Below are 24,673 nucleotides of genomic sequence, written 5' to 3' on the forward strand. Positions count from 1 at the left end.
GTGATTAAAATGCCCACTCATGTAGGTCTCCATAAGCTAAGTACAGCTGAAGAGTCTGGAATCCAGTAAGTATAGTGCTCTGTCACTAAAATCCTTGAATAGGTTTTTATATGAATGTTGCATCTGATCCGGTTGTCCTCATGCACATACAATACTCATTGTTTTTTGTGGGAATATATGTACATGCATAAAATCCATAGGATTAAACCTTTCACCAATGTTATATTGAAGTCCAATGGAAAACTAGGCATTTACACTTCCTGATCTAAAGGTACATTGCTGTATTCAATTAGATGTTTCCTACATAGTTGTTTCACAGTTTTAAAATGGATAATAAGCAAATCCCCAAGTGTGAAATTCACCCCTGTGCAGTGAATTAGTGCAAGTCCTATGCCCCACTCAAGTTCCTCTTAAATTCTATTCTGAGGGCTTGAGTGATGCATAAGTCTTGTGCTGGACTTCTGCACAATGGAGAATTCATCCTAGCAGAATATAGGTATAAACCTAGCCCTTGATCTTGCAAATACTTATGCATGTGCTTTGACTTTACTTGTAAAAGTGTGAGTAGTCCCACTGATTATTATATGTAGCCATATATAGCAGTATCATTTTTTGTACAAGAAATAAGAGAGCCAATATTTTGCTAATGTTTTCACCTTTCTCTGTATTACTAAAGCAATTCCCTTTTCAGCTTTGATTATCGTATTCGATAGGCTTGTGTGTAGTGCCCGTTGTTACTCAACTTCTTCATGTCAAATTCTTTCTGTCCTGCTGCTGTAATTAATGGTAGTCCTTGGGCCTGTGACAATGTGGTTTCATTGTGTTGCATATCCATAACTTGGAAATGACAGAAACATATGCCATGTCTGATGAACCTGAAAGTGAGAGTAGGTAGGAACAAATTTGCTAAATGGTTTATTCCAGTTGACAATCTGCCCTTTGTGACGTTAATAATGCTTCAAGTATGTTGATTATAAATCAAGATATAGCCAGAAGAAAGTTAGAGACATCATGGGGAAACAGTAGAATCCTGTTTTAGTATCCCTAGAGCTGATGAACATGGCAGTTTTTAGTTTAGAGGATAGAACCATTCCCTTTTGACAAGAAACTTCTAGAAGTAATAGCAGTCAGCATCTGGCTGCATATAGTGATTCAAGCCAAGAGTTTCCAGGACAAATCTGTGAACCTAATATAAAGTCTGATCCAAAATCTAAGAGTGTCTGTTGGAGTCTTTTCATTGACTTCAGTGGACTTTGGATCAGGCCCTTAGAGTGGCTTACTTCACTGGGTATGGTTATGCCTTGGGAAGAACAAGTTACTGGGACTTCTTGGGACAAAATTATTGGTTTGACTCAGGCAAAACACCTATTAAGATCCAGTAAACGGGTGTTTGTTAAGGGGTAATGATTTAAGAGACTCATACCTTTGCTGGTCCTCTCTGCAAGGGTGAATTTCAGTCCTTTTGAGCACTGTGCAGCTCCTCTTGCCCAGCTGGCAAGGAAAGGCAATCCCATGAGCTGCAGAGCTTGAAATGGATGCCTAACCTAGTCCCAAAATGATGATTGTTTGCTTTACTTTTGCTTGAGTTTCTGCCTTAGAATGTAACGGGCCCTTAGTCTAAAAGTGAAATTTTCCCCACCCACAAAATGTTCTTTTCCGGAAATGTGGTGATGGCTTGTATTCCTTTCAGATATCAGTGCCAATAGCTTTGCCTGCTTTTCTAGTGTTTGACATATGGAGCTGTGAGCACATGTGAATACTATTCTGAAAAGAGAAACTCTGCCCCCTGCACCCCAAGAAAAAAATTTCTCCTTGAAATACAGTACATGCAACAATAGATAGAAAAAACTGAAAGGAGTCAAAAGACAAGACAGCTGTTACATTTTTCTAGTAGGAGGCTGAATGCAACAGACGTACTTGGCAAATCTATATTGCTTCATTTCTTTGCACAGCTAAACATGTAGTTCAATAGAGTATTTTACCAGAAATCTTGAGAGTCCTAAGATCTGCTGAATTAAGGAAATTTGGGGCCAGGGTATCAAGGAGGAAACACTTGAAGCTGTTTCTGGCAACGCTTATAATTCCCTTCAGCTTTCCATTCATGCCCACTTTGTGTTAACTCCTTTATCAGTTAACAAATCTTTAAAGTTCTGAATTAAATGACCTATTGCAGAACAAGTACTGTACTGAAATCTTGAGGACAGGCAAAAAGTCTGTTCACAGCCCATGTTTAGCCTTTTAAAGCAACTTTATCCAAAGCAATGAAACTTGCTACTCATTCTAAGGCGGTTAATTTCCCTTCAATGCAATTCCCTTTCAAATAAATGTGAGTTATACATATCTATCAATGGGACGTGAGACCCCAAAATGTTGTTAAGCCACATGTGAATTGGGGTGACAACATGCTTAGAAAGAATGCCTGGTCCAGACTTTGAACTTCACAGAATCTTGTCATCTCCATCAGGATGTAGTTTGCGGAAAGGAAGAGGTCTAGCTAAGGCAGTTGAGAAACTATTCCCTCTTTATTGAAAACTGTAATACAGTTCTTGAGAGTAACACACAGGATGTCTCATACAGCAGGTATTGTTACTGGTTATAAGGACTGGTCAGACAGGAAATCATAAGTCTGACAATGTAACATAATAGAGGTGGGGGGAAATGGATACTCTTTATGTAAAAATATAGAATGAGCCTTTAGGAGATGTAGATGATGCATTTTGCCATTTCAAAAAAACTAAGAATGAATTTTCAACTATCCTCCTCTAACTCTCTTGATTAGACTTCCAATAACAAATTACATGCCCACTGCCAGGAATCAGGACCTGCAGCAGAGCCAGTCTCTGGGCAACCTAACAAATGCAGCTGGCCTATAGTAAGCTGCCTGATTGGCTACACCAGCTGATTGGTGGGCAGGGCTGAATGAAACTTTTGTAGGCCCGGGTGCCTGGACGCAGCCATGCCCCCGTTCAGCCTCTTCCCCTGCTCAGCCCCACCCACCACTCACATGGGGGAGGGGGCGGAGAGGAATGAGCAGGGGTGGGGGAGAAGAGAGGGTGGAGAGGAACAAGCAGGGGGCAGGGTCTCCAGGGAAAAGGCTGAGCAGGGGCTGGAGCACAGGTCTAGCGGGGCCATGATCCTGGTGCCAGGGCCCCTTCTGAGTGTGGGGCTGGCGCCATTGTAAACCCAGTACTGTCGGTGGGAAGAATCAACAGACCAGCTCTTAAACTCAGCAACAGGAGCTGTTCGGTGTCTGTTCAAAGCATTTGTCCTCAGTTGTAATAGCTTCTGAAGCTGTGTGTTCCAGCTCCACTCGATGGCAGTTCCCTAGCCTTACTCAATATAATCCATCCCTGATCCTCCGCTCTGGTTTCTGACTTTGGCTCAGACCCTTGGCTCTGGTATCTGGCCTCTGAGCCTGTCTCTGACCCTGGGCTCCTATTCCTGGCTACTGACTCCTGCCTTAACCACTGCACCTGAGTGCCCATGTCCTGGTCGCTGACACCTGCTTTACGTATAACACCCTTCCTCAACTCAGCTGCAAGTCCACTCTTTCCCCCGTGTTTAAATCCTTCTTGAAGATCCACCTCTGAAATGCTGCCTCTGGGGACACCTACCTGACTTATAGTGACAGGTATATTGCTAAATGTTACTTAATTTGCCAAGATGTGGCCAAGCACCTCCTTCAACACTTTTTTTCTGTGGTGTACACATTCCCCTAAACCAGGGATAGGCAACCTATGGCACACGTGCCAAAGGCGGCACGCAAGCTGATTTTCAGTGGCACTCACACTGCCCGAGTCCTGGCCACCGATCTGGGCGTCTCTGCATTTTAATTTAATTTTAAATGAAGCTTCTTAAATATTTTTAAAACCTTATTTACTTTAAATACAACAATAGTTTAGTTATATATTATAGACTTTTAGAAAGAGACGTTCTAAAAACGTTAAAATGTATTACTGGCACATGAAACCTTAAATTAGAGTGAATAAATTAAGACTTGGCACACCACTTCTGAAAGGTTGCCAATCCCTGCCCTAAACTTTTGTTTGCCAGTATGTCTGTCCTTAGGTTCCTGGGGCAGGGACCAAATCTACATGTCTGTTGGGAAGCACTTAGTACATTGTAAACTGAAACAGCATATGCTGTCCCTTGAAGGGAAGTTAAAGGTGGGGCCAGTAGCATAGCTAGCGGGGTTCAGGGGAAGCAGCCACTTCCCCTGACCACATTCCCCAAAAGCGGTGCCTGCAGAACGGGGCCACAGGCTGGCTCCCGGCACTCCGGTGGAACGGGGCCGTGGGCTGGCCTGCTGGCTCCTGCCTCCTGGCGCTCCAGGCGGCCGGCAGAACGGGGCCGCGGGCTGGATCCCACCTCCTGGCGCTCCGGGCGGCCGGCGGAACGGGGCCACAGGCTCCCGGCGCTCCGGCCGGTGCAGCAGGCTCCCGGCGCTCCGGCCGGGACTCCGGCCCTGAGAGCGTGGCCGGGGGTCTCGGTGCCCCGGACAGCACTCCGGATGGGGAAGCAGGGTGGCCCTGCGCATGCACTGCTCTGTTTTTCGGCGGCATTTCGGTGCTTGCGCAGGGCCGCCGAAATGCTACCGAAGGACCGGCGCCTTTTTTCTCCGCCGCTCCTCCTCGGCTGCAACCCTGGCTATGCCACTGGGTGGGGCACAACTCTAACCCCACTTCAGCACAGAATAAAGGGAATTTGGGGGTTTGGACTAACTGAAGGGACATGGTGAGTGACAGCCTAATACAGACATTATTATAAAAAACAAATACCATAATCACATTGACTAACAAGAATCACACTTTGAATCACTTACCAGTTTATTTTTAAAAATGAAGATTTTAACAAAATCTGTCAAACCAGACCCTTCTGTGGTCTGTGACAAAGTTCCTCCTCTATCTTGGTGGGTCCTGCGCTTATTGGTGGATTTTCTTGCCTCAGAGATTCACCATGTGGGTTGGGGAATAGCCCAGAGACCTTCCCCTCTGGGAGAACCCACAGTCCAGGTCAATTGGGAGGTTTAGGGGGGAACCCGGGCCCGCCCTCTACTCCGGGTTCCAGCCCAGGGCCCTGTGGACTGCAGCTGTCTATAGTGCCTCCTGTAACAGCTGCATGACAGCTACAACTCCCTGGGCTACTTCCCCATGGCCTCCTCCAAACACCTTCCTTATTCTCACCGCAGGACCTTCCTCCTGGTGTCTGATAACGCTCGTGCTCCTCAGTCCTCCAGCAGCACACCCTATCACTCTCAGCTCCTTGCGCCTCTTGCTCCCAGCTCCTCACACTCGCACCACAAACTGAAGTGAGCTCCTTTTTAAAACCCAGGTGCCCTGATTAGCCTGCCTTAATTGATTCTAGCAGCTTCTTCTTAATTGGCTCCAAGTGTCCTAATTAGCCTGCCTGCCTTAACTGGTTCTAGCAGGTTCCTGATTACTCTAGTGCAGCCCCTGCTCTGGTCACTCAGGGAACAGAAAACTACCCATCCAGTGACCAGTATATTTGCCCTCTACCAGACTCCTGTACCCCACTGGTCTGGGTCTGTCACAGGTCCCTTATCATTCGTTTGTTTGTGGGCAAGGGGAAGAAACAAATCTGGGCTTACTGCTTAGATATTATTGTGGTTGTCGGCTATACCTCTATCTAGTAGTATTAAATGCTTTATTTCTTTACATCTAAATGATCCCCATAACATTTTCAGATGCTGGACTCTCTGCCTATATATCAGCTCCACTTGCCCAGTGGTGCCTGCTTTGCCAGGGGCTGGAAGGCCCCAAGGGTTCTCAATTGTCTTGTAATCTCCTTTTATTACAAGCTAAAGCTGCGTGCATCAGGCCCATTGACATTTTGACCTGCTAGTCTTGTTCACAAAACAGATAAACAAGACCTCTTAGATAAAAAAGATGGTGGTCCTAGTTCCCACAGCTTTATGGCTGTGATGATTTTTTTTTCTGCATCTGCTCTCATAATATCTTTTGAGAGTTACATATTTCTTTCATCCCTCGAGGATGAACCTAAGATTCTAAGAAGCAACTTTTCTTCTCAAAAGAAATGATCTTGTTAATTTCAGGAGGACTTTTTAAAAAAATGCCAGCCTATATTTCTTCAGTCTCTCTTCCCCTGCTCCCCCCCCACGCGCCATATTCAAATTAAAGAACATTCATTATTTCTGATACCTTAGGAATTACGTTATTTTCTCTTTCTCGACAAAGAGCCTTGTGTTTTCTGTACTAAAATGCTCTCTTTTGGTTAGGGATCCTGTTGAGTTTTTGATGTTCAATATTAGTTCTTAACTGCTCAGCTCATGGTCCTAATAAATACTATATTAGCTTCCTTTTTTACAAAGACAGCCTATTTTTATAGCAATGTCATGATGAAAACTCTTGTAATTTACTTCTGGTACAGGACCTCATGAAGAGAAATGGAAAGCTGATTTTACAGTCTGAATTGGTACTTACATAATAAAATAAGACATTTCATTGACCGAACACAATCAAACATACCACATTGATACAACACATATAAGCAAGAGTTCACTGTATTATTCCAAGCAATTTGATCTGTGATCAAAGTATGGACAAAGACTTTTTTAAAACCCCGTCTGTTGGACACATTCTCCTACATTTCTCCAGAGCACTTACAACATTTCGGACTAATTACCTCTGTCTCCTTTAGAAACCTGTAACAGAGCAATCAGACCCTTTAAGAACCTGGGGAGATATGCGGGACAGGGAGTGGCCAACCCTATCCCAGAGAGAAATATAGTAGGCAGGTGTCCACACTCTGAGCTGGAAAATATAAAGGAGAATTCCGCTCCAGTCCACTTTGGAACCAGGTGTTAAAACTGACCCATGATATACTTTGTCCTGCCAATTGGGAGTGGAAAACATAGAGTAGAGGATACTTGCCCAGTTCTTTTGGCCAAGCGCTTTCTGAGATATCAAGGATTAGTGTGCATCCTGCCTGGAATGCTAATTAGTGGGCCCAAGACCAGCCCATAAGGGCCTCTTAACTCCTCTCCCACTAGTGGACACCCCTTCTGAGGGGATTGGGATAGACATTTTTGGACCCCTAGAACCGAGGTCGAGTGGATGTCTATTAATTTTAGTAATTGGAGGCAGTGGCCTTGCACCCTGTAGCCACATAGACGGTAGCATGTGAATTACTGAAAGTATTCTTCCAGGCAGGGATCCTGAGAGTCATCCTGACAGATCAGGGCACACCCTTTGTGTTGCTGCTAATGCATGAGGTGTGGTCCCTTCTGAGGGTACACTTGACAAGAACTTCTGTCTACCATCTGCAAACAGATGGGTTGGTAGATGGGCTTACCATACGTTAAAAGGAATGTTACAAAAATTTGTAGCTGCTGAGTCTTGGAATTGAAACAAGATGTTACCCTATTTGTTTGTGATCAGGGAAGTCCCACAATCTTCTATGGGCTTCTTGCCTTTCACGTTACTATATGGGAGGCAGCTGTGGGCTATATTAGCCCTCCTGCATGAGTTATGGAAAGGAACAAGGCACTATAACCCTTAACATAGTACAATATGTCTTTAAGTTAAGGGAACACATAGATCTGGTAGGGGACATTGCCAAGGAGAACTTGCAGGCAGTACAGAGGTCCCAAGAACAATACAATAATAGAAAGGCTTGCCTGCAAGTTTACCAGCCAGGGGACTGAGTGCTTTTGCTGCATCCCTCCTTTGAAAAAAGGCTGCTGGCAAAATGGCAGGGCTTGTCTGAGGTCCTGAGATGCAGTGGAAGATGGACTGAGATACATTTGGTGGGGAAGTGACAGAGATCCTAAATATACCATGTTAATGTGTTAAAGCTGTGGAAAGCCCTAGAGGCTTATTTTATCCACTCTCTGACACAAGAACTGGATGTAGGGTCCAAACTGGTGGTTCCAGAGCCGCACACCCAGAGGAAAAGCTTTGCTGATGTTTATTCACCCAGACCCAGGAGAACCCATTTGATCAAACACAACATTCATCTTGAACCTGGGAGCTTGGTCCAGAAGGGCCACTACCAGATTCCGGAGCAGCTAAGGAGAACTCTAAAAAGGGAACTGCATAGTATGCTCCAATTAGGGGTAACTGAGGAATGCCATAGTGAATGATGTACTCTAATCATGCTGGTCCCAAAACTGCACCACAGTATTTGGTTTTGTAGTGACTGCTCCAATATAAATGGAGTATTTAAATTTGATGCACATCCTATGCCTCCGCTGCATGACATGTTGGATGGACTAGGGAAGGCCCCATATAACAACATGAGATCTTACAAAGGGATATTGGCAAATTCTTGGACTCCCACATGTGCAGATGCATTTGGAGAAATGAAGTGAATTGTTTGCGGGACACCAGTTTTACATAGCCCAGACTGCACTAGTGACTCCATCCTACAGATGCCTATGAATGTGGGATGGGAGCTGTCCTGTCTCAGGTGTTTGAGAATAGGGAGCATCCTATACTATATTTGAACAGAAAACTCCATGAACAAAACTATGCAGTGATTGAAAAGGAGTGCCAGGCAATAAAATGGGCCATTTTACTCAGAGCACCCTTCAGCCTCATTATCAACCGTGCTACATGCCAGGGGGGGAACGAATCCCAGGTAGACATGATGGTACCTAGCCCTGCAGCTATGTGCATTTATAGTTGGTCACCGGTCTGGAGCCATTCATGTGAATGCAGACTTTTTTTCATGGGACAATGGCATTTGGTGGATAGAGTATGTCCCTGATGCCACTCTTGGGGGGAGGGGCATGTAACAGGATGGTCTGCCCCTGTATTCGCCCTGAGAGTAGGGACAGGGAGCAGCTGAACCAGCCCCAGAGAAAAGCCCAGCAGACAGGTGCTGGAAATCAGCTGACACCTTTATCAATTCTTCATATTGCCCCATGCTCCCAGCTGGACAATATAAAGAAGAACTCAGCCTTATGGGTGGAGGTGGGGGGAAGACCAGAAGAGAGGATACTCTCTGGTAACCCAAGCAGGAGGTGGCAGGCCAACCAACCAACCAACTAACTAACTAACTAACCAACCCACCCCCATGTTCCAAAAGGGTCCTATCCAGTAGCTATTGGAGGCCAGAGGACCCCAGTGTGAACCTCCTAAGCAGATTATTGTTTGTGTTACTTATTGCACATTTTTCTCTCTTTGTTTGTCAAGACAATAAACAGAGACCTGAAGAAAGGGACCCTGGGTGGGGCTGACTGTCTATCCCCAGCTGGTCACTAGAACTATCAGAGTACAAAACCATTTCTTGGGAAACTGGAAAAAGAACAATTCAAATTTTACCATAGTAACTACATGACAATGATTTCTCTAAAGCCGCAGGCAACATGTCTTCAGCAGTCACCAAGGAGAATGACCCCAGTACGGCAAGGCAGAAATCTCATTGAGTGTGTGAGAGTCAATGCACTGAACAGGTGATTTAGCATGTCAAATCACAGTTCTGATGAGAGCTACCAGTTAGAAAAGGTTGTTCGCTTTAAAAAAGGGATGTATGTGCATACATACGTGACATGCATGTATATATTTTTGACACATACATAGAATAAAATCAGAGGTTTTCAAAACTTGCAAACTATTTAAAAAAATTAGTTCAAGGTTATGTACTACATTTCTGTAACTGAAGCCTTTTAAAAGAAAACATTCTAACTACCATGAAATCTTTACCCCTATCACTGCTAGAGCAGCCAAACCCTCAAAAAGTGAGGTGGATGCAACTTGATGATCTGTATAAGTTACATACTATTATGACAATTTTTTACTCCCCATCTCTGCTTCTCTTTCACATCCGTTGTTCACTCTTCGCATACTCTGCTCCATGTTAATTCTTTTTCACACTTTTTCTCTCTCTGCCCATTGCTGGTCCCTTCATTCAGAGTCTCTCCTAAGCACAATAAAAATGAAGAAACATTCAGTTTTGCTTTAGCCTTTCCAGCCCATGATGTTCAAGCAGATTTAAAATTAGGCATCATGATTACACTATTACTAACTATGCCCACAGATGGAACAGAACTAAACACTTGAGGGCTGGTTTTCAAAAACATGGAATACACATTTGTAGATCTCGATCCTGAAAACATTATACATGTACTTAACCTGTGTATGTAACTAGTCTCATTAAACTCACCAGCTGAAGAGCAGCCAATTAGTGTTAAATCATATTCACTGTGGCAAGATATTGATCCTTACCAAGCTACTTATGATAAATAAAGTTCCTGGTGGGTCAGTTTTTTCAAAGGGGTCTTATCCTGAATTGCAACCTTATGAATTCAGTTTTGCTTGTCCAGATTTTTTGGATTTGTGTAAATTGCATATGCTTATAGAAAGTGACTAGTTAGACATTTGAACAAAATTTCTCTGTGCCCAGAACTTCTGGAAATTAGGCCTTTAGCTACCGAGGGGCTGATGCTGCAACATGAATGGCTCCAAATCAACAGTCCATCCTTATTCAGCAAAGCACTGAAACACACGCTTCAACCTCTTTGCACGTTGACTTCAATGGAATTTGCTAAAGCAGGATGGACTTAAGCATGTGCTTGAAGGCTTTGCTGAATTGTGGCTTATGGGGCTGATCCTGCTCCACTGAGGTCAATGGAAGCAATGCCTTGGGATCACTCAGTATGTGTACTAAGCATAGAAAGACTGAGTCCCTGATATGTGTGTGTAAATCCAGTTTACATGCACCAGTCAAAGTTTTGGATTGCACCTTCAATTTTACAGGCTATTTTTGAAAATCTATCCTTTAGACTATCATTTTACTGTATCCAAACAGACACTTTCCTACATGTGTTTTATAATCCAGGATATACATGTGCCTCAATTACAGTTATAATAATGCCCGTCCTTTTCACCTATATACCACCAAATACATGAGGATCTCAAAACACTTTCTAACAATTAATTAAACTGTATATTATCCCTAAGAGGTAGCTAACTAAAGAGTACTAAAGATGGAAAAACTCCATATGTTCCTCTGCTCTAGTTGATTTGTTCCCATTAAGATTATTTCCACAGTAATATCTTCAGAAAAAAGATGTCTAGATAATCACTTAGGCCATCATGTGAAACAACTAATCAAATCCTACCTGCTCACACAAGATTCAAATCTCTATTGAAGACATAGTTAATTTTTAATGATTTGTCTCAAGAACTAGCTTAACTTTTTAAAACTAAAGGTGATATTAGCCCACGAATGAATGACATCAGTTGAAATGTACTTTTTTCTTCAAGGTGATTGATGTAATTTTCTATTAAAGTGACCTTTGCTAGAAATGTTTTGACTGTAATGATTTCCTGTCCTTTTTGCTCAGCAGTCAGAACAGCAGAACTGACATAAGCCTGTTTCAGCCACTTGATATTAAAGTGTAAAGGGAAGTGAGCTATAAAGTATGTATGTCTGTATGACAATGATGGCAGTGCATACAGGGAAGTGGCAATGTTAGTTAGCTGTAGAAACTTACAGCCTCATCCTGTGAGGCACTGAGTACCCTTGACTTCCATTTTAGTGAATGGGAGCTGAGGAGGCTCAGGACTTTGGACTATTGGGACTCAGTAGAAAATACAGTGGAATTGCTATTTTAAACTGATACCATTGGATGTCTGAGCAGGAACTGTTGATCTTGGGTGGATTTTACTTCTAATATGGAAACAGAGCAACTTACACTCCTATGTCCTGAATGATCTCAGTAACCAAGCTGTGCTGAGCATTTAGCTTACAGCAAATTTTTAATTTACCTTTATAAAAATACATTTTTCTCTCCCTGAAATCTACTGGCATTTCCTTACTTGCACAGTATCATACTGTGCTATCATAAACACAAGAAATATCAAAGGCTGGAATAAGCTTCTGGTATCTATATCATAGAATGTTACATTATGGTCCATTTTCATCAAAATAAGGAATACCAGTGAATTTCACTGAGAAGGAAATGAATTCTTAAAAGAAAAGTCAAAACTTTGTTCTCTACGGAATGTTCACAGCACCTAGTGTGTTAGATCTTCTAGCAAAACCTTTAACTTCATTTTCATTTTAGAGAAGAAGCTCACCTTTTAAAATGAGAGACCATATTTATTACCATCTGTTTTTTAACAGAAGATATCTTTTGTTAATAAAGTGCATTTGTTATCATATAAGATCTCTGATTTTTTTCCCCAGTAAATAAACCAAAAGTACAAAACAGGAGAAAAATAATAGGATCTGGTCAAAAATAAGGTTGTAATTATAAGACATTCTACTACCAGGATTTATCCCATATACCATATGGCTTATCTAATTAGGAAGAACACTTTTATTTTTTATCTTTTAATCTTTTAAGCTGAATATAATACCTTAAGTTCTATTGCACATATTACCATACTTCCAAACTGTGCCTGATTTTGCATCACAATCCTCCCTGTCTTCCTCAATATGCTCCTACCCACTTGTTAAGGGCTGGGGTTAAAATAAATTATAAAATGTCTGCCTTTTGATGTTACAGCTGATCTTTCTTTTAAAATGCTTCCTTTATTCCAACCCTTTTAGCTGTATAACCTTGAGGTTAGTATTTCCATTTTTCAGAAACTCCTCCTGGCTATGGCCTTTGCCCCTAATTTATAGTTGTTGTCTCCAACTTCTTATGTCTGTGAGGTGATGTGACTATTGCGTTATTATTGTTGTGTCAGGTATCTTGAGCACAACTGGCATAATGTTAAGAATAATTAAGTTATTATGTGCAATATTATATGCAACTTTTTTATTTTTTTCTCAATACATTTTGCTACTTTAGGAAGTCCTTTAGCTAGGTCTCTATAGCTGGCCAAATCCTGTTTGCTTTCCATATGCTAGTAATCACATTGATGTCAATAGGACTATTTAGCATGAGGATGTTGTGAGGATTTGCCCTAGAATTTTAGTTTTTTTCTTCTTTGCTACATTTAGTGCTAGTAGCCCCCAATGCTGCAAACTGCTAATCATGTGAAAGAATCCAATGGAAATCAATGGGAACACTTGATAGTCCTAGGCTAGGGCCCCTCCTCCCACCTATCTACCTACCAGGTCACCAGCTGCCCCCCTGTGCACATGCCCAGCTCTGCAGGCAAAGCCTGCTGTGGTGGGCTCCTCAAGCCTCCTCCTGAGGGAGCGAGTCAGTGGGCCAGAACAGGGAGCCGGGCCCAGGCCAGCACAGTGGGACAAAATAGAACTGCTGCTGCCGGGGCTAGCTCTCCAACCCCCGATTATCTATGATCTTCAGTAACTGAAGGTTTTTTCTATTGTGAAAGTCACTGTCAGGCAAAGCATCCCCACCCATGCTACTTTTTTATGCATGAATTCATAACAATGTCAGACACCCTTGGAATCAACTTATTTTTTAATAACAAAAAGTCCAGCCTGTCCTCTTTGAACTACCTCTGTATAGTGGCTTATCAATAAATCATTCAAATGATCTTAGTCATCCGCTGCAAGGCTGAGAAGCTACACTTTGTCTTCACAATTCTGTTTTTAAAGTTACTTATTCATGGATATGTTAATATTTATACTGATGACATATTCAGAGTTCCTTTGGCCCCAACTTCTTAAAGTAGAATTCAACTTCAATTGTTACCTTGTCAATTATCTTACAGAATGATTTCTGTTTATAAACTGGTGCTTATATAGAAAGCCAGAATCAAAGAATTATCGATGTATTTGTACACCTATTGATATTGTGGATGTCTGTGTATGAAAGCAAAAATTTAAAACAGACCTTCCAAAACATGCTGGTCTATAAGGATGGGGGGTGGGGGTGGGGAGGGGAATCAGGCCAGGCCACTCCCTACTTTAATTCCATTCACCATCAAGTCATCAATGCTTAATTCAAAGGCCTTATGGAACAGACACATCTTGCTCCACCATATTCTGGCTTTGGTGAAGTACAAGTGGGAACAAGTTTGACAAGGTGCCCTCAGCTGCCAAACATTCTCTGCAGTTCAATTTTGGAGACAGTGTTTCACCCAGAGTGAGAGGCGGTCTTGGGGAAAACATAGCCAAATATTACTTTAGTGAGGGATAAGATATGTCTATTATTAGGCAATATCACTATAGAGAAGGTAGAAGAGGTATTGGGCCAAATTCTCAGTCAGTGTAAATTTATGCCACAGGGGTTATGCTGACTTACACCAGCTGAAGATCTTTCCAACTGACGTCGGGTAGTTAAAGCAGGGGATGCCGAGGATGAGAATTTTGGGGTTCAAGCCCTGGCTGTGCCTGACTCACTCTGTGGCCTCTCCAGCTCCCAATCAGGAAAAAAACATCTTGTTACAACCATCTCATACAGGGGTTTTGGGAAGCTTAATTGATTGAATGCTTGTAAAGCACATGGAGAGCCACAGATGAACGGCAGTAAGGAGGTACAACATCCTCTGAACACTTCAAAAGCAGCATTTAACAGGAGGTGTTCCTGAAGTGTAATTCATTGTCACCAGTATCTTAAAACTCCCTGCTCAGGGCTGTCTTCTAAAGCTGAATTTGTGAGTAAGCATAAAACCAATTTGCCATGCTGTTGTCTGTAAGGTACTTTCTTTCCTACACGGTGAAAGGGGGAGGAAAAGAAAGGACATGGTTCTAGTTTGAAAATGTATTAAATTTACAGTATCAATTTGTATAAAAGGGGATTATGTTGTTTAAATAAGGTAACATGCTATTAGCATCAAACTCGGGAATCCTTTCATCATATAATTTTGCCATATTAGATATACTATTTTATTTATGTATATGTTCTTCTCTCTCTCTCTATACATAAATATTGCAGCAAAATACCTGCAAATAATGCAGTGGCTGAAATTGATGAGATTATCTGCCGTCACAGCCCCTGCTGTGTGAACTCCCTCAAAAGGAGCCTTTGTTTCCATAGGCAACAGAGCTGCTGTGGCACTATGGATCAAACGCATCCGGATTTACTTTCATGCCCCTGAGGTAAACAGTTGCCTGCTGCACTACATAAATACTGAAAGAAAAACTCTCTTGGTAAAAGACCTGACCAGCATGAACTGAGGGTAACTACAGGCTGCTCAGAAAAGCCTAACTCAAGCAGCTCAGTGATAAAGGTTCCCTAGGAGAGTGCTACAGTCACTGCCATTTTTGCCATTTCTGTCATTTAGAGCTGTAACTTTTTGTCTGATATTCACTGCTTTTATATCAGCTTAGAGACACGATAGAAAATCATTAAAGTGATCATTTCCTCCCTCCCGCACCTTTAAAGGATGTCAACATCCTTTTCCAGAAAAAAAAAAAAAGGCTTGTCTTGTTATATCAAGGTTTAATAAGAGAATTGTAAAATGTTTCAGAATCTATTTGATCATAGACATCTGGGTAAATGTTTTAGTTTGTTCCTAATTGTAAGCCAATATTTTACCATCGTTAATAGAAAATGTTTGGCATTACATTAGCTGTTTCATTTATGTAGAACCAGATTTTCAAAAGTAATCAGCACCTACATGTGAGGCTGAAAGATCTCAGCACCTAAAGAGGGGTCTAAAATCTCACTACTTATTTTAGAGTGATAGCCGTGTTAGTCTGTATCATACTTACCTACATGCCTCCAGCTTTCATCCAAACCACATCACAGGATTCATTGTCTATAGCCAAGCTCTAAGATACAACCGCATTTGCTCTAATCCCTCGGACAGAGACAAAGACCTACAAGATCTCTATCAAGCGTTCTTAAAACTACAATACTCACCTGCTGAAGTGAAGAAACAGATTGACAGAGCCAGAAGAATACCCGGAAGTCACCTACTCGAGGACAGGCCCAACAAAGAAAGTAACAGAACGCCACTAGCCATCAGCTTTAGCCCCCAACTAAAACCTCTCCAGCGCATCATCAAGGATCTATAACCTATCCTGAAGGATGATCCCTCACTCTCACAGATCTTGGGAGACAGACCAGTCCTCGCTTACAGACAGCCTCCCAACCTGAAGCAAATACTTACCAGCAAGCACACAACACACAACAAAAACACTAACCCAGGAACCTATCCACTAACCCAGGAACCTATCCTTGCAACAAAGCCCGTTGCCAACTCTGTCCACATATCTATTCAAGGGACACCATCATAGGACCTCATCACATTAGCCACACCATCAGAGGCTCGTTCACCTGCACAGCTACCAATGTGATATATGCCATCATGTGCCAGCAATGCCTCTGTCATGTACATTGGCCAAACCAGACAGTCTCTACACAAAAGAATAAATGGACACAAATCAGACATCAAGAATTATAACATTCAAAAATCAGTCGGAGAACACTTCAACTTCCCTGGACACACAATTACAGACCTAAATGTCGCAATTCTTCAACAAAAAAACTTCAAAAACAGACTCCAATGAGAAACTGCAGAACTGGAATTAATTTGCAAACTGGACACCATTAAATGAGGCTTGAGTAAAGTCTGGGAGTGGATGGGTCATTACACAAACTAAAAACTATTTCCCCATGCTTATTTTTCCGCTACTGTTACTCACACCTTCTTGTCAACTGTTTGAAATGGGCCATCCCGATTATCAGTACAAAAGTTTTTTTTCTCCTGCTGATAATAGCCCACCTTAATTGATTAGTCTCATTGGAGTTGGTATGGCAACACCCATTTTTTCATGTTTTCTGTGTGTGTGTATATATATATATATATCTTCCTACTGTATTTTCCACTGCATGCATCCGATGAAGTGGGTTTTAGCCCATGAAAGCTTATGCCCAAATAAATTTCTTACTACTTATTTTGATGCCTAAATGGGAACTGCGGTCTTCTGAAAATCTGACCCCAGCTGTGAGTTCTGAGCCTTTCTATAAATTCAAGGCACTGCCTCAGTATTTGTGAATGGAATTTTTACCTGTAGAATTGGTGATTGGAGAATTAGCTGTCAGCTCAAATTGCAGTTACTCTGATTTGTAGACACAACTGCAGATGTTGAGAGGATGTGGCTTGTGACTACAAAAGAGAGAAGGCCTGTTTAGAAAATACTGAACCTTTAAGTTTAATGGAAGTGCCTATACCTGCTGAATCATGCCTAAAATAAATTTTAAAAGAAACTTAGTATAAATGAATGCACATGAGTTATGACCTTTAAATTAAAAAAAATAGATAGTTGTACAGGAAACATGAACCCTGCAGATCAAAGAGAAATGTTAACTATTGGTAAATTATAGCTGAATTTGCTGAGATTGCTTATTCATCTGATTAAAAATGTCATTCTGTGCAATTTATATTTATAGTATTTTGCATTTTCTATTTATCTTGCTTATGGATATTTCCTCTCCAAGTTAAATTTTCAAAAGGTGTCAGCCATAGAGGTACCACATGCTCCAAGGACTCAATTTGAGAAAAGCCTAATCCCAAATTAAATACACAAAATTCTGCAGCTGTTGCTATAAGAATCTGATTGATTGATTAGTTTTTCTTTTAAAGTTGCCCAAATCTGGACACTTTACGTCTACTAAAAATAATCCAAATCTTCAGAGAATATCTGGCACCTTAGTATTGAAGAGACACTAATAAATATACAACCCATGGCTAAAAATGTTCTGGAGCTTATTTAAACACTTGGGGGGAAAAAAGTCAGCACTTACACTGCATCCTGAAATGTATGAAATAGAGAATCAGGGAGAACAGGTTCCAGAGGCCTGGGCCTTCCACTGGAAAAGGCTTGATGCCTTCCTTAGGCAGTTCATCCTCAGGAATCAATAACAAGGCTGTCACAATCTTGACTAGACATGGAGCAATTTCTCAAATAACTGAGTCCCATACCACACTGGTCCCACCCATGATGTTTTGGACTCAGCAACACCCACCCACCACCATGAAAAGTGTCTCTGTCAAGACATTGGCCCCCTGTAATCATTTTCACGGGCCTCCATTTTCTTCCTGTTTCTGCTAGACTAACTTTTCTCTTCAAAATAGCTGCTGGCAGGTGCTGTCCACCCTCCTGAATCTGGAAGGTAATGGAAGGTGGGGTGAGATGGGATGGGATGATATCTTTGCCTCAATTATTCTCTACACAAGAGGGACCTGTGGAAGTCACCATGTCCTGGAAATGTGTGATAAATAACTCAGGCCCCCCTGCTTCTCGGGGCAGAAACTCTTGGATAATTACTGATGCATAGAATTCAGAGTAGCAATTTGTTGTGGTTTGTATTCTAGTTCTATTCCGTTTCTTTCAGTTAATATTAAAGCTTTTCAAGGTCAGGAGTGACATACTGGTAATGATGAGCCTGAGGTAGGCTTATGTTAAATTTGTCCTCAGTGGTCAGGTTAATCTTTTCATTTGTGTTTTTTCCCTGTAAATAAAGACATTGCCTGTGCCACAGAACTAATCTTCCTATTACCTCCCTCCCCTCTCCCCCCCATGGTCTATTTTTCTTAGTCTCACCCGTACTTTAAAAAATAGAAAATGTAACTGAGGTGCTGCAATAAGCTTACATCAAGTGCTTTATTTAGCAAAAGTTAAAGCTCTGGTTATGAAGTATTTTTTGTAGGTGTATTAGAAAGTCAAGGTGGCTGAGGTAATATTTCTTACTGGACAAGCTTTTGTTGGTGAGAGATACAAATTGTGATCTTACCGAGAGCTCTTCTTAAGGTTTGGGATTGCATCTCTTCCCCAACAGAATGATCTGTGGAAAATGGTTTTCTGTGAGTGGGGATGATCTGACTCTTGGTTATTCTTTAATCTGCATCCACAGGGAATATCATCCTAGTTGGGACTAACATTCTCTAGAGAACACTGATATTGGTGGTGGACAACCAAAGCCAGAAATCTTATTCCGAAAGATTATTGCTCAGTGGAGTATCCTAGGCAATGACTTCCAAAAATGCACAAAGTATTAGTTTCCAAAACAAGGGAGTAGAGACTGGAGGTTATTAGGGCATCTTGCATGCATCTCAGTGAAGTGACAGTCATGTCACACATCTGTTGTGATATTTTACTGCCAGTTTCTAGCATGCCACATTCTAAGTGACATGGTGAATAACACAGTGACACTCACTTGACTGATAAGCATGCCATATACCCTACAGTACTGAAACCTTCTCAGTTAATGGATGGACAATTTAACTTTATATGTTTGCACTCAGGGTGTTAAACAGAGTAAGGGGAAAACTGTACTGAGAGCAGACAAGAAGAGACTTCTACTTTTTAATTTCTCTTTCCACTCTCCAGTTTACTTGTAGCCTAGTAAACATGCAATTCACGTGCCTTCAGTACAATATTCCACCCTTTTTTCTTTGGAAAATAGTAGTGGACATACAGAATATCAGAGTTTCCCAGTAGGTGGAATTAACTCAGGCCTTGTCTACGCTGCAGAGTTTTGTTGACAAAAGTTATGCCGCTTTAATTTAAGCGCTTTATTAAACTGCTGTTGCATGTCCACACAAAGCTCCTTGTGTCAGCAGAGTGTGTCCACACTAGGAGCTTTTGCATCGACACAGAGAGCAGTGCACTGTGGGTAGATATCCCACTGCACCACTGGCCACACTGTTATGCTGTACAAAGCACACGGGATCTTTTATAGTGGAGAAGGCAAAAATGCCGCATTTATTGAGAATAAAGCAGTTAGCATATGCTTTTTAGTCATACACATACACACACACATACATACACATACACAGAGTCCTGCCAGTTGATGTTTGTAGTTACCAGGCCAGAGTCTGGATCAATCTAGTGACCAGCCAGATTGGTCGCAGAGGGGAGCCGGGCTCTGTCGGTCGCGATCCGATGCTCCTGGAGTGTGGCAAGATGAACCCAAACCCCATGGCAAAGCACCCTGTTCTTATAAAAACAACAAGGAGTCTGGTGCCACCTTAAAGACTAACAGATTTATTTGGGCATAAGCTTTCGTGGGTAAAAACCTCAGTTCTTCGGATGCATAGCACTGTTCTTATAGTCTTTTTTCTCTGTTGAAGTCTATGGATTTTGCTGTGTCAGTTTCTGACCGGTTACTTCTTAATTGGTCTAAACATTCCAGTACACCTCCGAGAGGGTCATCCTGTCCTGGCTTAGATTTAATCAATTATCCTTAGGCGTGCCAGCCTTCACCTCAGGGTTGTCAATCTGCCCTTTCTTCATTATGGATGCGCATTGATGATGTTAAGTCTCTTCACTCCTTCTTCCTTGACCATTTGGCTATAACAATGGCCTTCACACCTTATCTTTTCCTGATGCATACATTCCTCATTCACACAAACAGTCTTTTACAGTTAAAGGTATACAGCAGTTTTTATGTTGAGCAAGAAAAGGCATTGTAAATTAAGCCTTCCTAAATCTTATAATCAAAACAATTTACATTGGGGCCCAGGCCATCAATGTTCCTCTAATCTCCTTAACATAGAGACAATAAATACAAGGGACAGGGGGGAGGGATAGCTCAGTGGTTTGCACATTAGCCTGCTAAACCCAGGGTGGTGAGTTCAATCCTTGATGGGGGGCCACTTAGGGATCTGGGGCAAAAATCTAGCTGGGGATTGGTCCTGCTTTGAGCAGGGATTGGACTAGATGACCTCCTGAGGTCCCTTCCACCTCTGATATTCTATGATCCTCTCTCTTAATTTCTAAACAATAAAACAAAGAAATGTATATTTAACTAGAGTGCCTAATTTGTAATACATATAGGAAACCATAGTAGACATTATAACTTATCCTAAAACAAAATCCATAATCAGTCATAAGGATAGTTCTGGTCTGTCATTCCTTTCTGCTATTCAAAAAGGGTAGCTGGCAGGATGAAATCAAATCATACATTAATTCTCATAGTACAATTATAAAATCCTGCTCCTACAACACCATGCTTTGGGAAGGGTTTGCAATGCCTCATGGGGCAGGTACAGCAACACATGGTGTAGTTTTCTCAACCCCATCTTCCATGGGCATCCTACTAGATTGCCAGCTGCTTTTCAACTGAAGTGTGTGTGTGGAAGGGGGGGGAGAGAGAGGAAGTGTGTGAGAGACTGTGTGTGGGGGGAATGTATATGTGAGAGACAATGTGTGTGTTGGGGAAGTGGGTGTGTTGCCTGAACAACCAATCCTGGGGTGAGGGAGACCCCTCACATCAGCCCCCAGCTCTTCACAGCAGTCTCTTCCCCCGTCTCCCACAGCAGCAGCCCACTCTGCCTGCCTGCCTATGGTTCTGTGATTCCCTCAGAGTTCTCCCACAGCCTCCTCAGCTACCAGGAGCAGAATCCTCAGCAGCTCTGTGAGGACTGTCAAAGCTTCCTGGAGCTTTGAAAGGGGAGGGGTGCATGCCTGCAGGGCAGCTGAGTTCAAAACAGTGAGCAGAGGGGTCACAATGGGCATTCTGGGATACTGGAGGAGGCCAGTTATGTTGTCGACATAACAAACGGCACTGGCACTTTGTCGACAAAACTTTTGCGCAAAAAGCTCTATGCCTCTCATTGAGGTGGTTTTATTTTGTCACCATTGCAGTGTGTACTCCTCCACTGTTTTGCTGCCAAAAGCTGCTTTTTGCAGACAAAACTCTGCAGAGTAGATGAGGCCTCAGTCACCAAATTTGAAGATAGTGTATTGAGGTTGCTGATGGGCAAGTGTTTGCTAACAATTGTTTCTCTGCCTGGCTAATAAAAGTCTGGGTGACTAAAATAGTCTTTAGTACAGGCCACAAGCTGGGAGCAAAATTCTGTAATGGTCAAACCATTCCTTATAGCTATTGTCCCTCACCCCCTCCTACAGTTCTTCCTCCAAGTTTGCTTGCTATTTTATGCTATTGGACATATGCAAGCTGCTTCCAAGCCACCATAAGGAAAGTCTAGAGCTTCTCCAGGCAATTATAAACACCTTTTGAAGCTATTTATTACTTTTTTTTAAAAGGATCCCTACTCTTAGAGGTCACTTCCCCTTCTCCTGTCCCTCTGAGCTTAGCTGCCTTTTGAGCAGCATAATGTAGCTCAATAGTCACTGTCATTTTTCAACTTCTCCTGAAAACATTAATGTAGGTTCCTGTTTTAATTTTTTCAATGGAAAGGGAGAGCCGACAGTAGCATAGCTAGCAGGGTGCAGGGGGTCCCTAGGGACAACTCTGTCTGCCATTAGGGAATTTTTTCCTGAGAATCCCCTGTAACATTTCGTGAACCCCCAGGGGTTCACGAAGCCCAGTTTGGGAACCACTGCCTAGTCCCTTCTCTCCATCAGTTCCCAGCTCAGGGATGGATTCAGGATAAGGGGCCAGTATGCAAATAAACTGGAGGGGCTCAAAAAAAAAAATGGAAATGCAAACTGCTAGACTGGCAGGCAGGAGCTGGGCAGGTAGAAGGAGCAGAGATGTTGCAGAGGCGTAAGCACATCAGAGCATTTGGGAAGCTGCAGGACCCTCCCCCAGCCTGAACTGCAATCAGTTTGCGAAGAGGTTTCTTCCTTTGGGCCCCACGTAAAATGGACTTTTGTACTAATCTGTCCCTACCATCACATTTCTATGCTACAGATAGTGAGGCAGTGATTTTTTTCTAAAGCCCTTTTTAAAAACTCTACTGAAAATGTGATTAGATATATTCAATCAACTGAGTTCAAACAACAAAAATTAGAATGAGTGAAGAAAAGAGAAGTTCTCTCTCTGTGTTTCCGTTCTTCTCTTTCCTCTTCTATCTGCTTCATTTAATTGGCTTCCTCATGAAATTTTCTGGGTTTGAAGGAGACAGGAAGAGAGAGGAAAAAACTATTTGGACTATTTTACAAAAAAAAAAAAAAAAAAAAAAATCTCATTTTTATGACTCATCCAATGCGGGTGCATTTGTTTTATCTGAAATGCAGGGCAGTATTAGCCTTGAGCTTGCCCTCTCCAGGGAAGAAATGGAGAGAGATTATATTCTAATGTGTGAGTCTGAGCAAATAAACAAACTGAGATCATTCCTGGGAGGTGGGGGATGGGTGAATGTGTATGCATAGCACAGGATCAGGGGGACTTTCCCCTTTATATCTGAGAGAGATTTACAACCTTAACTCATCTTAACGAAGGATTGGGATAGTGAATTTCCTTTTATAAACCCAATTGCATGTGGATCAGTGACACAACCACTTATGGCCCTTGCAAGTGGTGCAAAAATGAAACTCATTTCTCTTAAAACCATCTCCCCAGCTTCCGATGTCATTTTTCTCCCTTGTTTCATCCTCAGATGACTCTCTGTTCTGCTCTTCACTGTACGTGCTCTGCTCGATGTTTCCCCATTGTGATTATCTACATTAGAACCTCTGGGACACTGCAGAGTGGAGTCCATGAAGATTTTGCAGGAGACTTAGGCCTGGTCTACACTACGAGTTTAGGTCGACTTTAGCCGCGTTAAATCGAATTAAGCCTGGACACGTTCACACGACGAAGCCCTTTCTTTCGACTTAAAGGGCCCTTTAAACCGGTTTCTTAACACCACCTCCGACGAGGGGATTAACGATAAAATCGGCTTTAGGGGGTCGGAATTGGGTGTGTGTGGACGGAATTCGACGTTATTGGCCTCCGGGAGCTATCCCACAGTGCTTCATTGTGACCGCTCTGGACAGCACTCTCAACTCAGATGCACTGGCCAGGTAGACAGGAAAAGCCCCGCGAACGTTTGAATTTCATTTCCTGTTTGCTCAGCGTGGAGAGCACAGGTCGCTCATCAGCACAGGTAGCCGTGATGGAGTCCCAGGATCGCAAAAGAGCTCCAGCATGGACAGAACGGGAGGTTCGGGATCTGCTCGCCATATGGGGAGATGAATCAGTGCTGGCCGAACTCCGAAGCAGTAAACGAAATGGCAAAATATTAGAAAAGGTCTCCAGGGCCATGAAGGACAGAGGCCATAACAGGGACACACAGCAGTGCTGCGTGAAAATTAAGGACACAAACAACTGTCACACAGAATGCCCCCCCCCCCCAAAGATTGAACTCAAAAGCCAGGGTTTAACAGGAGGGAGGGAGGGGAGAAGCAAATGAATACAGAATAAATCTATTTTTTACATCTTAAGACGACGGTGCAGCATGACTGATAGCCCTTGGCATTTTCTGGGTGCTTGGCAGCAAATACTGGGCGCTTGGCAGTAAGCCTTCAGGTCTATTGCACGATCTGATATCCACTGCAATATGACAATGATGGATACCAATCGTAATATGCTATCTACTGCCCAAAAGGCAAGGGGTTGCTGCTGTGTAGCAATCTAGCCCCACGTCTGCCAGCCCCATGTCTGCCAGCACCCAGATCGCCATCGGCCTCTTCTGGGTGCTTAGCAGACAATACTGGGCACTTGGCAGAAAATAGCATACTACGACTCTGCTAACGTGCAATGATCCAACAGGGCGCGTGGCAGAAAATAGCATACTACGACTGATAACCATCATTGTCTGCCCGGGTGCCCATGATCAACAGCCACTGCAGTACGACGACAACGGATACCAGTCATAATATACCATCTTCTACCAAAAGGCAAGGGGCTGGTGCAATGCAGCCCTACGGCTGCCAGCCCCACAGCTGCCCGCACCCAGATCGCCAATGAAGGCTACCAGTCATGCTGCACCGTCTACCGCCAAAAGGCAGTTAGCTGCTGCTGCTGTGTAGCAATGCAGTCCCACGTCTGCCGGCACCTAGATGACATATGGTGACGGTGAGCTGAGCTGAGCGGGCTCCATGCTTGCCGTGGTATGTTGTCTGCACAGGTAACCCAGGTAAA

This window comes from Terrapene carolina, unplaced genomic scaffold, assembly GCF_002925995.2.
Source record: "Terrapene carolina triunguis isolate 2854851 unplaced genomic scaffold, T_m_triunguis-2.0 Scaffold211, whole genome shotgun sequence".
Taxonomy (NCBI): domain Eukaryota; kingdom Metazoa; phylum Chordata; order Testudines; family Emydidae; genus Terrapene; species Terrapene triunguis.